The following is a 12,114-nucleotide window of genomic DNA, read 5'->3' as shown; positions in this document are numbered from 1 at the left end:
GCTGATTTGTGGTTTCTTGTGTGGCAATTTCCCAAATGTTTTCAGGGTCTGAGTTGGCTTTGCCTTCTTCCTTCCCAAATATTGTATTCTGATGCAATACTAGCAAGATTTTGGACAGAGTAGCCATTATGAAAGAAAGAAAAAAAAAACACAGCGCATTGCCCTTTCAGGATTAGAAATCCATAGGCAACACAACCAAGATGAGATTCTGTGTTTTGGAAAATGACATGGAACGCTTCTGCTGAGGTGACAGATTCTAATTCCCTCCAAATGGAGTGTGAGAGCAATTTTGAGGTGAATTCAATCAGAATTTCAAAGTCAGACCATGGAAGGGGAGGATGAATCTGTAAACAGCCAGTTTCTTTGTGTCTAAATCCTTTCAAATATCACAAAGGACTCTTGCATTTCTTTGGCTTTTTCACATTTCCTTATTTATCATGGTTTGTAATGAATTTTCTGATGTGAGCTTTGGTTTTGTGGCTGCAATATGGAGTTCAGGGTACTGGAGGAACGGTCTTTTTCAAAGAGGGTACAGTTGTTGGCTTGCTGCAACAATTCTGGCTTGCTGTCATTGTTTTGGGTTCCTCAGCCGATTTTTGGTTTCTTGTGTTTCAATTTCCTAAGTATTCTCTGGTTCTGAGTCGGCTTTGCCTTCTTCCTTCCCAAATTTTGTATTCTGATGCAATACAAGCAAGATTTTGGACAGAGTAGCCATTATGAAATAAAAAACACAACAAATAGGTTTTGAAGCTTACAAATCTACAGGTAACATGACCAAGCTGATTTTTGTGTTTATGAAAATAAAATGGAACACTTTGGCTGAGGTGACAGATATTAATTGCCTCCAAACTGAGTTTCTCTTCGATTTTCAGGTTTATTCAGTTAATTCAGTTAGGATTCCACAGGCTTGCATTTCTTTGGCTTTTTCACATTTCCCTTATTTATCATGGTTTGTAATGAATTTTCTGCTGTGAGCTTTGGTTTTGAGGCTGCAATATGGAGTTCAGGGTACTGGAGGAATGGTCTTTTTCAAACAGGGCACAGCTGTTGGCTTGCTCCAATTCTGGCTTGCTGTCATTGTTTTGGGTGCCTCAGCTGAAATTTGGTTTCTTGAGTTTCACTACGATTGTCAGGTTAATTCAGTCAGAAATCCACAGGCAGTCAGCTTTAGTGGTGGATGAATCTGGGAACAGCCAGTTTCCTTGCAACTAAATCAAGCCCAATATCATTATGGATTCTTGCATTTCTTTGGCTTTTTTCTCTTTTTTCTTTTTTTCATGGTTTGTTATGAATTTTCTGATGTGAGCTTTGGTTTTGAGGCTGGCATATTGAGTTCAGGGCACAAGAGGATGGTTCTTTTTCAATCAGGGTACAGCTGTTGGCTTGCTCCACTTCTGGCTTGCTGTCATTGTTTTGGGTGCCTCAGCCGATTTGTGGTTTCTTGTGTGGCAATTTCCCAAATGTTTTCTGGGTCTGAGTTGGCTTTGCCTTCTTCCTTCCCAAATTTTGTATTCTGATGCAATGCTAAGAAGAGTTTGGACAGAGTAGCCATTATGAAATAAAAAACAGAGCAAATAGGCATTTGAAGCTTATAAATCTATAGGTAACATGACCAAGGTGAGTTTTTGTGTTTTGGAAAATACAATGGAACACTTTGACTGAGGTGAAAGATATTAATTGCCTCCAAACTGAGTTTCACTGCGATTTTCAGGTTAATTCAGTCAGAATTCCACAGGCAGTCAGCTGGAGGGGTGGATGAATCCGGGAACAGCTGGTTTCCTTGCGAATAAATAAAGCCCAATATCATTATGGATTCTTGATATTTTTTGGCTTTTTTCTCTTTTTTCTTATTTATCATGGTTTGTAATGAATTTTCTGATGTGAGCTTTGGTTTTGAGGCTGCAATATGGAGTTCAGGGCACAAGACGAAGGTTCTTTTTCAATCAGGGCACAGCTGTTGGCTTGCTCCACTTCTGGCTTGCTGTCATTGTTTTGGGTGTTTCAGCTGACTTTTGGTTTCTTGTGTGGCAATTTCCAAAATGTTTTCTGGGTCTGAGTCGGTTTTGCCTTCTTATTCCCAAATTTTGTATTCTGATGCAATACAAGCAAGATTTTGGACAGAGTAGCCATTATGAAAAAAAAAAAAAAAAACACAGCGCATTGCCCATTCAGGATTAGAAATCCATAGGCAACACGACCAAGATGAGATTCTGTGTTTTGGAAAATGACATGGAACGCTTCTGCTGAGGTGACAGATTCTAATTCCCTCCAAATGGAGTGTGAGAGCGATTTTGAGGTGAATACAATCAGAATTCCAAAGTCAGTCTGTGGAAGGGGGGGATGAATCTGGAAACAGCCAGTTTCTTTGTACTAAATCCTTTCAAATATCACAAAGGACTCTTGCATTTCTTTGGCTTTTTCACATTTCCTTATTTATCATGGTTTGTAATGAATTTTCTGATGTGAGCTTTGGTTTTGAGGCTGGCATATTGAGTTCAGGGCACAAGAGGATGGTTCTTTTTCAATCAGGGCACAGCTGTTGGCTTGCTCCACTTCTGTCTTGCTGTCATTGTTTTGAGTGCCTCAGCCGATTTGTGGTTTCTTGTGTGGCAATTTCCCAAATGTTTTCAGGGTCTGAGTTGGCTTTGCCTTCTTCCTTCCCAAATTTTCTATTCTGATGCAATGCAAAGAAGAGTTTGTACAGAATAGCCATTATGAAATAAAAAACAGAACAAATAGGCATTTGAAGCTTAGAAATCTACAGGTAACATGACTAAGGTGAGTTTTTGTGTTTATGAAAATAAAATGAAACACTTTGGCTGAGGTGACAGATATTAATTGCCTCCAAACTGAGTTTCACTGCGATTTTCAGGTTAATTCAGTTAATTCAGTCAGAATTCCACAGCAGTCAGCAGGAGGGGTGGATGAATTCGGGAACAGCCGGTTTCCTAGTGACTAAATCAAGCCCAATATCATTATGGATTCTTGCATTTTTTTGGCTTTTTTCACTTTTTTCTTATTTATCATGGTTTGTAATGAATTTTCTGATGTGAGCTTTGGTTTTGAGGCTGCAATATGGAGTTCAGGGTGCAAGAGGAAGGTTCTTTTTCAATCAGGGCACAGCTGTTGGCTTGCTCAAATTCTGGCTTGCTGTCATTGTTTTGGGTGCCTCAGCTGATTTGTGGTTTCTTGTGTGGCAATTTCCTAAATGTTTTCTGGGTCTGAGTTGGTTTTGCCTTCTTCCTTCCCAAATTTTGTATTCTGATGCAATACAAGCAAGATTTTGGACAGAGTAGCCATTATGAAAGAAAAAAAAAACACAGCAAATTGCCCTTTCAGGATTAGAAATCCATAGGCAACACAACCAAGATGAGATTCTGTGATTTGGAAAATGACATGGAACGCTTCTGCTGAGGTGACAGATTCTAATTCCCTCCAAATGGAGTGTGAGAGCGATTTTGAGGTGAATTCAATCAGAATTCCAAAGTCAGTCTGTGGAAGGGGGGTATGAAGTTGGAAACAGCCAGTTTCTTTGTGTCTAAATCCTTTCAAAGATCACAAAGGACTCTTGCATTTCTTTGGCTTTTTTACATTTTTCTTCTTTATCATGGTTTGTAATGAATTTTCTGATGTGAGCTTTGATTTTGAGGCTGGAATACGGAGTTCAAGACCCAGAAGGAATGGTCTTTTTCAATCAGGGCACAGCTGTTGGCTTGCTCCAATTCTGGCTTTCTGTCATGGTTTTGGGTGCCTCAACCGAGTTTTGGTTTCTTGAGCAGCAATTTCCTAAAGGATTTCTGGGTCTGAGTTGGTTTTGCCTTCTTCCTTCCCAAATTTTGTATTCTGACGCAATACAAACACGAGTTTAGACAGCAGATCCATTATGAAATAAAAAAACCAAAACCAATTAGCGTGTCATGCTTAGAATTCTAGAGGCAGCACGACCAACATGAGGTTTTGTGTTTTGGACAAAGAAATGGAACCCTTTTGCAGAGGGGAACGATAATTAATGCCCCAAATCAGTTTGCCAGCGATTTTCAGGTGAATTGAATGAGTTTTCCAAAGCCAGTTAGCTGGGAGGGGTGGATGAATCCGGAAACAGCCTGTTTCCTTGTGACTAAATCAAGCCCACTATCAAAAAGGACTGTTCCATTTCTTTGGCTCTTTTCACAGTTTTCTTCTTTATCATGGTTTGTAATGAATTTTCTGAGGTGAGCTTTGATTTTGAGGCTGGAATATGGAGTTCAAGACACGGAAGGAATGGTCTTTTTCAATCAGGGCACAGCTGTTGGCTTGCTCCACTTCTGGCTTTCTGTCATGGTTTTGGGTGCCTCAGCCGAGTTTTGGTTTCTTGAGCGGCAATTTCCTAAAGGATTTCTGGGTCTGAGTTGGTTTTGCCTTCTTCCTTCCCAAATTTTGTATTCTGACGCAATACAAACACGAGTTTAGACAGCAGATCCATTATGAAAGAAAAAAAAAATGAAAACAAAACCAATTAGCGTGTCATGCTTAGAATTCTAGAGGCAGCACGACCAACATGAGTTTTTGTGTTTTGGACAAAGAAATGGAACCCTTTTGCAGAGGGGAACGATAATGAATTCCCCAAATTAGTTTGCCAGCGATTTTCAGGTGAATTGAATGAGTTTTCCAAAGCCAGTCAGCTGGGAGGGGTGGATGAATCCGGAAACAGCCTGTTTCCTTGTGACTAAATCAAGCCCACTATCAAAAAGGACTGTTCCATTTCTTTGGCTCTTTTCACAGTTTTCTTCTTTATCATGGTTTGTAATGAATTTTCTGAGGTGAGCTTTGATTTTGAGGCTGGAATATGGAGTTCAAGACACGGAAGGAATGGTCTTTTTCAATCAGGGCACAGCTGTTGGCTTGCTCCGATTCTGGCTTTCTGTCATGGTTTTGGGTGCCTCAGCCGAGTTTTGGTTTCTTGAGCGGCAAGTTCCTAAAGGATTTCTGGGTCTGAGTTGGTTTTGCCTTCTTCCTTCCCAAATTTTGTATTCTGACGCAATACAAACACGAGTTTAGACAGCAGATCCATTATGAAATAAAAAAAACAAAACCAATGAGCGTGTCATGCTTAGAATTCTAGAGGCAGCACGACCAACATGAGTTTTTGTGTTTTGGACAAAGAAATGGAACCCTTTTGCAGAGGGGAACGATAATGAATTCCCCAAATTAGTTTGCCAGCGATTTTCAGGTGAATTGAATGAGTTTTCCAAAGCCAGTCAGCTGGGAGGGGTGGATGAATCCGGAAACAGCCTGTTTCCTTGTGACTAAATCAAGCCCACTATCAAAAAGGACTGTTCCATTTCTTTGGCTCTTTTCACAGTTTTCTTCTTTATCATGGTTTGTAATGAATTTTCTGAGGTGAGCTTTGATTTTGAGGCTGGAATATGGAGTTCAAGACACGGAAGGAATGGTCTTTTTCAATCAGGGCACAGCTGTTGGCTTGCTCCGATTCTGGCTTTCTGTCATTGTTTTGGGTGCCTCAGCCGAGTTTTGGTTTCTTGAGCGGCAATTTCCTAAAGGATTTCTGGGTCTGAGTTGGTTTTGCCTTCTTCCTTCCCAAATTTTGTATTCTGACGCAATACAAACACGAGTTTAGACAGCAGATCCATTATGAAATAAAAAAAAACAAAACCAATTAGCGTGTCATGCTTAGAATTCTAGAGGCAGCACGACCAACATGAGTTTTAGTGTTTTGGACAAAGAAATGGAACCCTTTTGCAGAGGGGAACGATAATGAATGCCCCAAATTAGTTTGCCAGCGATTTTCAGGTGAATTGAATGAGTTTTCCAAAGCCAGTCAGCTGGGAGGGGTGGATGAATCCGGAAACAGCCTGTTTCCTTGTGACTAAATCAAGCCCACTATCAAAAAGGACTCTTGCATTTCTTTGGCTCTTTTCACATTTTTCTTCTTTATCATGGTTTGTAATGAATTTTCTGAGGTGAGCTTTGATTTTGAGGCTGGAATATGGAGTTCAAGACACGGAAGGAATGGTCTTTTTCAATCAGGGCACAGCTGTTGGCTTGCTCCAATTCTGGCTTTCTGTCATGGTTTTGGGTGCCTCAGCCGAGTTTTGGTTTCTTGAGCGGCAATTTCCTAAAGGATTTCTGGGTTTGAGTTGGTTTTGCCTTCTTCCTTCCCAAATTTTGTATTCTGACGCAATACAAACATGAGTTTAGACAGCAGATCCATTATGAAATAAAAAAAACCAAACCAATTAGCGTGTCATGCTTAGAATTCTAGAGGCAGCATGACCAACATGAGTTTTTGTGTTTTGGACAAAGAAATGGAACCCTTTTGCAGAGGGGAATGATAATTAATTGCCCAAATCAGTTTGCCAGGGATTTTCAGGTGAATTGAATGAGTTTTCCAAAGCCAGTCAGCTGGGAGGGGTGGATGAATCCGGAAACAGCCTGTTTCCTTGTGACTAAATCAAGCCCACTATCAAAAAGGACTCTTGCATTTCTTTGGCTCTTTTCACAGTTTTCTTCTTTATCATGGTTTGTAATGAATTTTCTGAGGTGAGCTTTGATTTTGAGGCTGGAATATGGAGTTCAAGACACGGAAGGAATGGTCTTTTTCAATCAGGGCACAGCTGTTGGCTTGCTCCGATTCTGGCTTTCTGTCATGGTTTTGGGTGCCTCAGCCGAGTTTTGGTTTCTTGAGCGGCAATTTCCTAAAGGATTTCTGGGTCTGAGTTGGTTTTGCCTTCTTCCTTCCCAAATTTTGTATTCTGACGCAATACAAACACGAGTTTATACAGCAGATCCATTATGAAATAAAAAAAACAAAAACAAAACCAATTAGCGTGTCATGCTTAGAATTCTAGAGGCAGCACGACCAACATGAGTTTTTGTGTTTTGGACAAAGAAATGGAACCCTTTTGCAGAGGGGAACGATAATTAATTGCCAAAATCAGTTTGCCAGCGATTTTCAGGTGAATTGAATGAGTTTTCCAAAGCCAGTCAGCTGGGAGGGGTGGATGAATCCGGAAACAGCCTGTTTCCTTGTGACTAAATCAAGCCCACTATCAAAAAGGACTGTTCCATTTCTTTGGCTCTTTTCACAGTTTTCTTCTTTATCATGGTTTGTAATGAATTTTCTGATGTGAGCTTTGATTTTGAGGCTGGAATATGGAGTTCAAGACACGGAAGGAATGGTCTTTTTCAATCAGGGCACAGCTGTTGGCTTGCTCCAATTCTGGCTTTCTGTCATGGTTTTGGGTGCCTCAGCCGAGTTTTGGTTTCTTGAGCGGCAATTTCCTAAAGGATTTCTGGGTCTGAGTTGGTTTTGCCTTCTTCCTTCCCAAATTTTGTATTCTGACGCAATACAAACACGAGTTTAGACAGCAGATCCATTATGAAATAAAAAAAAAAACAAAACCAATTAGCGTGTCATGCTTAGAATTCTAGAGGCAGCACGACCAACATGAGTTTTTGTGTTTTGGACAAAGAAATGGAACCCTTTTGCAGAGGGGAACGATAATGAATTCCCCAAATTAGTTTGCCAGCGATTTTCAGGTGAATTGAATGAGTTTTCCAAAGCCAGTCAGCTGGGAGGGGTGGATGAATCCGGAAACAGCCTGTTTCCTTGTGACGAAATCAAGCCCACTATCAAAAAGGACTCTTGCATTTCTTTGGCTCTTTTCACAGTTTTCTTCTTTATCATGGTTTGTAATGAATTTTCTGAGGTGAGCTTTGATTTTGAGGCTGGAATATGGAGTTCAAGACACGGAAGGAATGGTCTTTTTCAATCAGGGCACAGCTGTTGGCTTGCTCCAATTCTGGCTTTCTGTCATGGTTTTGGGTGCCTCAGCCGAGTTTTGGTTTCTTGAGCGGCAATTTCCTAAAGGATTTCTGGGTCTGAGTTGGTTTTGCCTTCTTCCTTCCCAAATTTTGTATTCTGACGCAGTACAAACACGAGTTTAGACAGCAGATCCATTATGAAAGAAAAAAAAAAAAACCAATTAGCGTGTCATGCTTAGAATTCTAGAGGCAGCACGACCAACATGAGTTTTTGTGTTTTGGACAAAGAAATGGAACCCTTTTGCAGAGGGGAACGATAATGAATTCCCCAAATTAGTTTGCCAGCGATTTTCAGGTGAATTGAATGAGTTTTCCAAAGCCAGTCAGCTGGGAGGGGTGGATGAATCCGGAAACAGCCTGTTTCCTTGGGACTAAATCAAGCCCACTATCAAAAAGGACTCTTGCATTTCTTTGGCTCTTTTCACAGTTTTCTTCTTTATCATGGTTTGTAATGAATTTTCTGATGTGAGCTTTGATTTTGAGGCTGGAATATGGAGTTCAAGACACGGAAGGAATGGTCTTTTTCAATCAGGGCACAGCTGTTGGCTTGCTCCGATTCTGGCTTTCTGTCATGGTTTTCTGTGCCTCAGCCGAGTTTTGGTTTCTTGAGCGGCAATTTCCTAAAGGATTTCTGGGTCTGAGTTGGTTTTGCCTTCTTCCTGCCCAAATTTTGTATTCTGACGCAATACAAACACGAGTTTAGACAGCAGATCCATTATGAAATCAAAAAAAAAAAAACAAAACCAATTAGCGTGTCATGCTTAGAATTCTAGAGGCAGCACGACCAACATGAGTTTTTGTGTTTTGGACAAAGAAATGGAACCCTTTTGCAGAGGGGAACGATAATGAATTCCCCAAATCAGTTTGCCAGGGATTTTCAGGTGAATTGAATGAGTTTTCCAAAGCCAGTCAGCTGGGAGGGGTGGATGAATCCGGAAACAGCCTGTTTCCTTGTGACTAAATCAAGCCCACTATCAAAAAGGACTCTTCCATTTCTTTGGCTCTTTTCACATTTTTCTTCTTTATCATGGTTTGTAATGAATTTGCGGATGTGAGCTTTGATTTTGAGGCTGGAATATGGAGTTCAAGACACGGAAGGAATGGTCTTTTTCAATCAGGGCACAGCTGTTGGCTTGCTCCGATTCTGGCTTTCTGTCATGGTTTTGGGTGCCTCAGCCGAGTTTTGGTTTCTTGAGCGGCAATTTCCTAAAGGATTTCTGGGTCTGAGTTGGTTTTGCCTTCTTCCTTCCCAAATTTTGTATTCTGACGCAATACAAACACGAGTTTAGACAGCAGATCCATTATGAAATAAAAAAAAACAAAACCAATTAACGTGTCATGCTTAGAATTCTAGAGGCAGCATGACCAACATGAGTTTTTGTGTTTTGGACAAAGAAATGGAACCCTTTTGCAGAGGGGAACGATAATTAATTGCCCAAATCAGTTTGCCAGGGATTTTCAGGTGAATTGAATGAGTTTTCCAAAGCCAGTCAGCTGGGAGGGGTGGATGAATCCGGAAACAGCCTGTTTCCTTGTGACTAAATCAAGCCCACTATCAAAAAGGACTCTTGCATTTCTTTGGCTCTTTTCACAGTTTTCTTCTTTATCATGGTTTGCAATGAATTTTCTGAGGTGAGCTTTGATTTTGAGGCTGGAATATGGAGTTCAAGACACGGAAGGAATGGTCTTTTTCAATCAGGGCACAGCTGTTGGCTTGCTCCGATTCTGGCTTTCTGTCATGGTTTTGGGTGCCTCAGCCGAGTTTTGGTTTCTTGAGCGGCAATTTCCTAAAGGATTTCTGGATCTGAGTTGGTTTTGCCTTCTTCCTTCCCAAATTTTGTATTCTGACGCAATACAAACACGAGTTTAGACAGCAGATCCATTATGAAATAAAAAAAAAAAAACAATTAGCGTGTCATGCTTAGAATTCTAGAGGCAGCATGACCAACATGAGTTTTTGTGTTTTGGACAAAGAAATGGAACCCTTTTGCAGAGGGGAACGATAATGAATTCCCCAAATCAGTTTGCCAGCGATTTTCAGGTGAATTGAATGAGTTTTCCAAAGCCAGTCAGCTGGGAGGGGTGGATGAATCCGGAAACAGCCTGTTTCCTTGTGACTAAATCAAGCCCACTCTCAAAAAGGACTCTTCCATTTCTTTGGCTCTTTTTACAGTTTTCTTCTTTATCATGGTTTGTAATGAATTTTCTGAGGTGAGCTTTGATTTTGAGGCTGGAATATGGAGTTCAAGACACGGAAGGAATGGTCTTTTTCAACCAGGGCACAGCTGTTGGCTTGCTCCGATTCTGGCTTTCTGTCATGGTTTTGGGTGCCTCAGCCGAGTTTTGGTTTCTTGAGCGGCAATTTCCTAAAGGATTTCTGGGTCTGAGTTGGTTTTGCCTTCTTCCTTCCCAAATTTTGTATTCTGACGCAATACAAACACGAGTTTAGACAGCAGATCCATTATGAAATAAAAAAAAAACCAAACCAATTAGCGTGTCATGCTTAGAATTCTAGAGGCAGCATGACCAACATGAGTTTTTGTGTTTTGGACAAAGAAATGGAACCCTTTTGCAGATGGGAACGATAATTAATTGCCCAAATCAGTTTGCCAGCGATTTTCAGGTGAATTGAATGAGTTTTCCAAAGCCAGTCAGCTGGGAGGGGTGGATGAATCCGGAAACAGCCTGTTTCCTTGTGACTAAATCAAGCCCACTATCAAAAAGGACTCTTCCATTTCTTTGGCTCTTTTCACAGTTTTCTTCTTTATCATGGTTTGTAATGAATTTTCTGAGGTGAGCTTTGATTTTGAGGCTGGAATATGGAGTTCAAGACACGGAAGGAATGGTCTTTTTCAATCAGGGCACAGCTGTTGGCTTGCTCCGATTCTGGCTTTCTGTCATGGTTTTGGGTGCCTCAGCCGAGTTTTGGTTTCTTGAGCAGCAATTTCCTAAAGGATTTCTGGGTCTGAGTTGGTTTTGCCTTCTTCCTTCCCAAATTTTGTATTCTGACGCAATACAAACACGAGTTTAGACAGCAGATCCATTATGAAATAAAAAAAAAAAAACAATTAGCGTGTCATGCTTAGAATTCTAGAGGCAGCACGACCAACATGAGTTTTTGTGTTTTGGACAAAGAAATGGAACCCTTTTGCAGAGGGGAACGATAATGAATTCCCCAAATCAGTTTGCCAGCGATTTTCAGGTGAATTGAATGAGTTTTCCAAAGCCAGTCAGCTGGGAGGGGTGGATGAATCCGGAAACAGCCTGTTTCCTTGTGACTAAATCAAGCCCACTATCAAAAAGGACTGTTCCATTTCTTTGGCTCTTTTCACAGTTTTCTTCTTTATCATGGTTTGTAATGAATTTTCTGATGTGAGCTTTGATTTTGAGGCTGGAATATGGAGTTCAAGACACGGAAGGAATGGTCTTTTTCAATCAGGGCACAGCTGTTGGCTTGCTCCGATTCTGGGTTTCTGTCATGGTTTTGGGTGCCTCAGCCGAGTTTTGGTTTCTTGAGCGGCAATTTCCTAAAGGATTTCTGGGTCTGAGTTGGTTTTGCCTTCTTCCTTCCCAAATTTTGTATTCTGACGCAATACACACACGAGTTTAGACAGCAGATCCATTATGAAAGAAAAAAAAAAAAAACAATTAGCGTGTCATGCTTAGAATTCTAGAGGCAGCACGACCAACATGAGTTTTTGTGTTTTGGACAAAGAAATGGAACCCTTTTGCAGAGGGGAACGATAATGAATTCCCCAAATCAGTTTGCCAGCGATTTTCAGGTGAATTGAATGAGTTTTCCAAAGCCAGTCAGCTGGGAGGGGTGGATGAATCCGGAAACAGCCTGTTTCCTTGTGACGAAATCAAGCCCACTATCAAAAAGGACTCTTCCATTTCTTTGGCTCTTTTCACAGTTTTCTTCTTTATCATGGTTTGTAATGAATTTTCTGAGGTGAGCTTTGATTTTGAGGCTGGAATATGGAGTTCAAGACACGGAAGGAATGGTCTTTTTCAATCAGGGCACAGCTGTTGGCTTGCTCCGATTCTGGCTTTCTGTCATGGTTTTGGGTGCCTCAGCCGAGTTTTGGTTTCTTGAGCGGCAATTTCCTAAAGGATTTCTGGGTCTGAGTTGGTTTTGCCTTCTTCCTTCCCAAATTTTGTATTCTGACGCAATACAAACACGAGTTTAGACAGCAGATCCATTATGAAATAAAAAAAAAAAACCAAACCAATTAGCGTGTCATGCTTAGAATTCTAGAAGCAGCACAACCAACATGAGGTTTTGTGTTT

The sequence above is a fragment of the Oryctolagus cuniculus genome, chromosome 13 (assembly GCF_051225735.1).
Source record: "Oryctolagus cuniculus isolate XC-2025 breed Fujian yellow rabbit chromosome 13, ASM5122573v1, whole genome shotgun sequence".
NCBI classification, from domain to species: Eukaryota; Metazoa; Chordata; class Mammalia; order Lagomorpha; family Leporidae; genus Oryctolagus; species Oryctolagus cuniculus.
Note: the sequence above shows the minus strand (reverse complement) of the source record.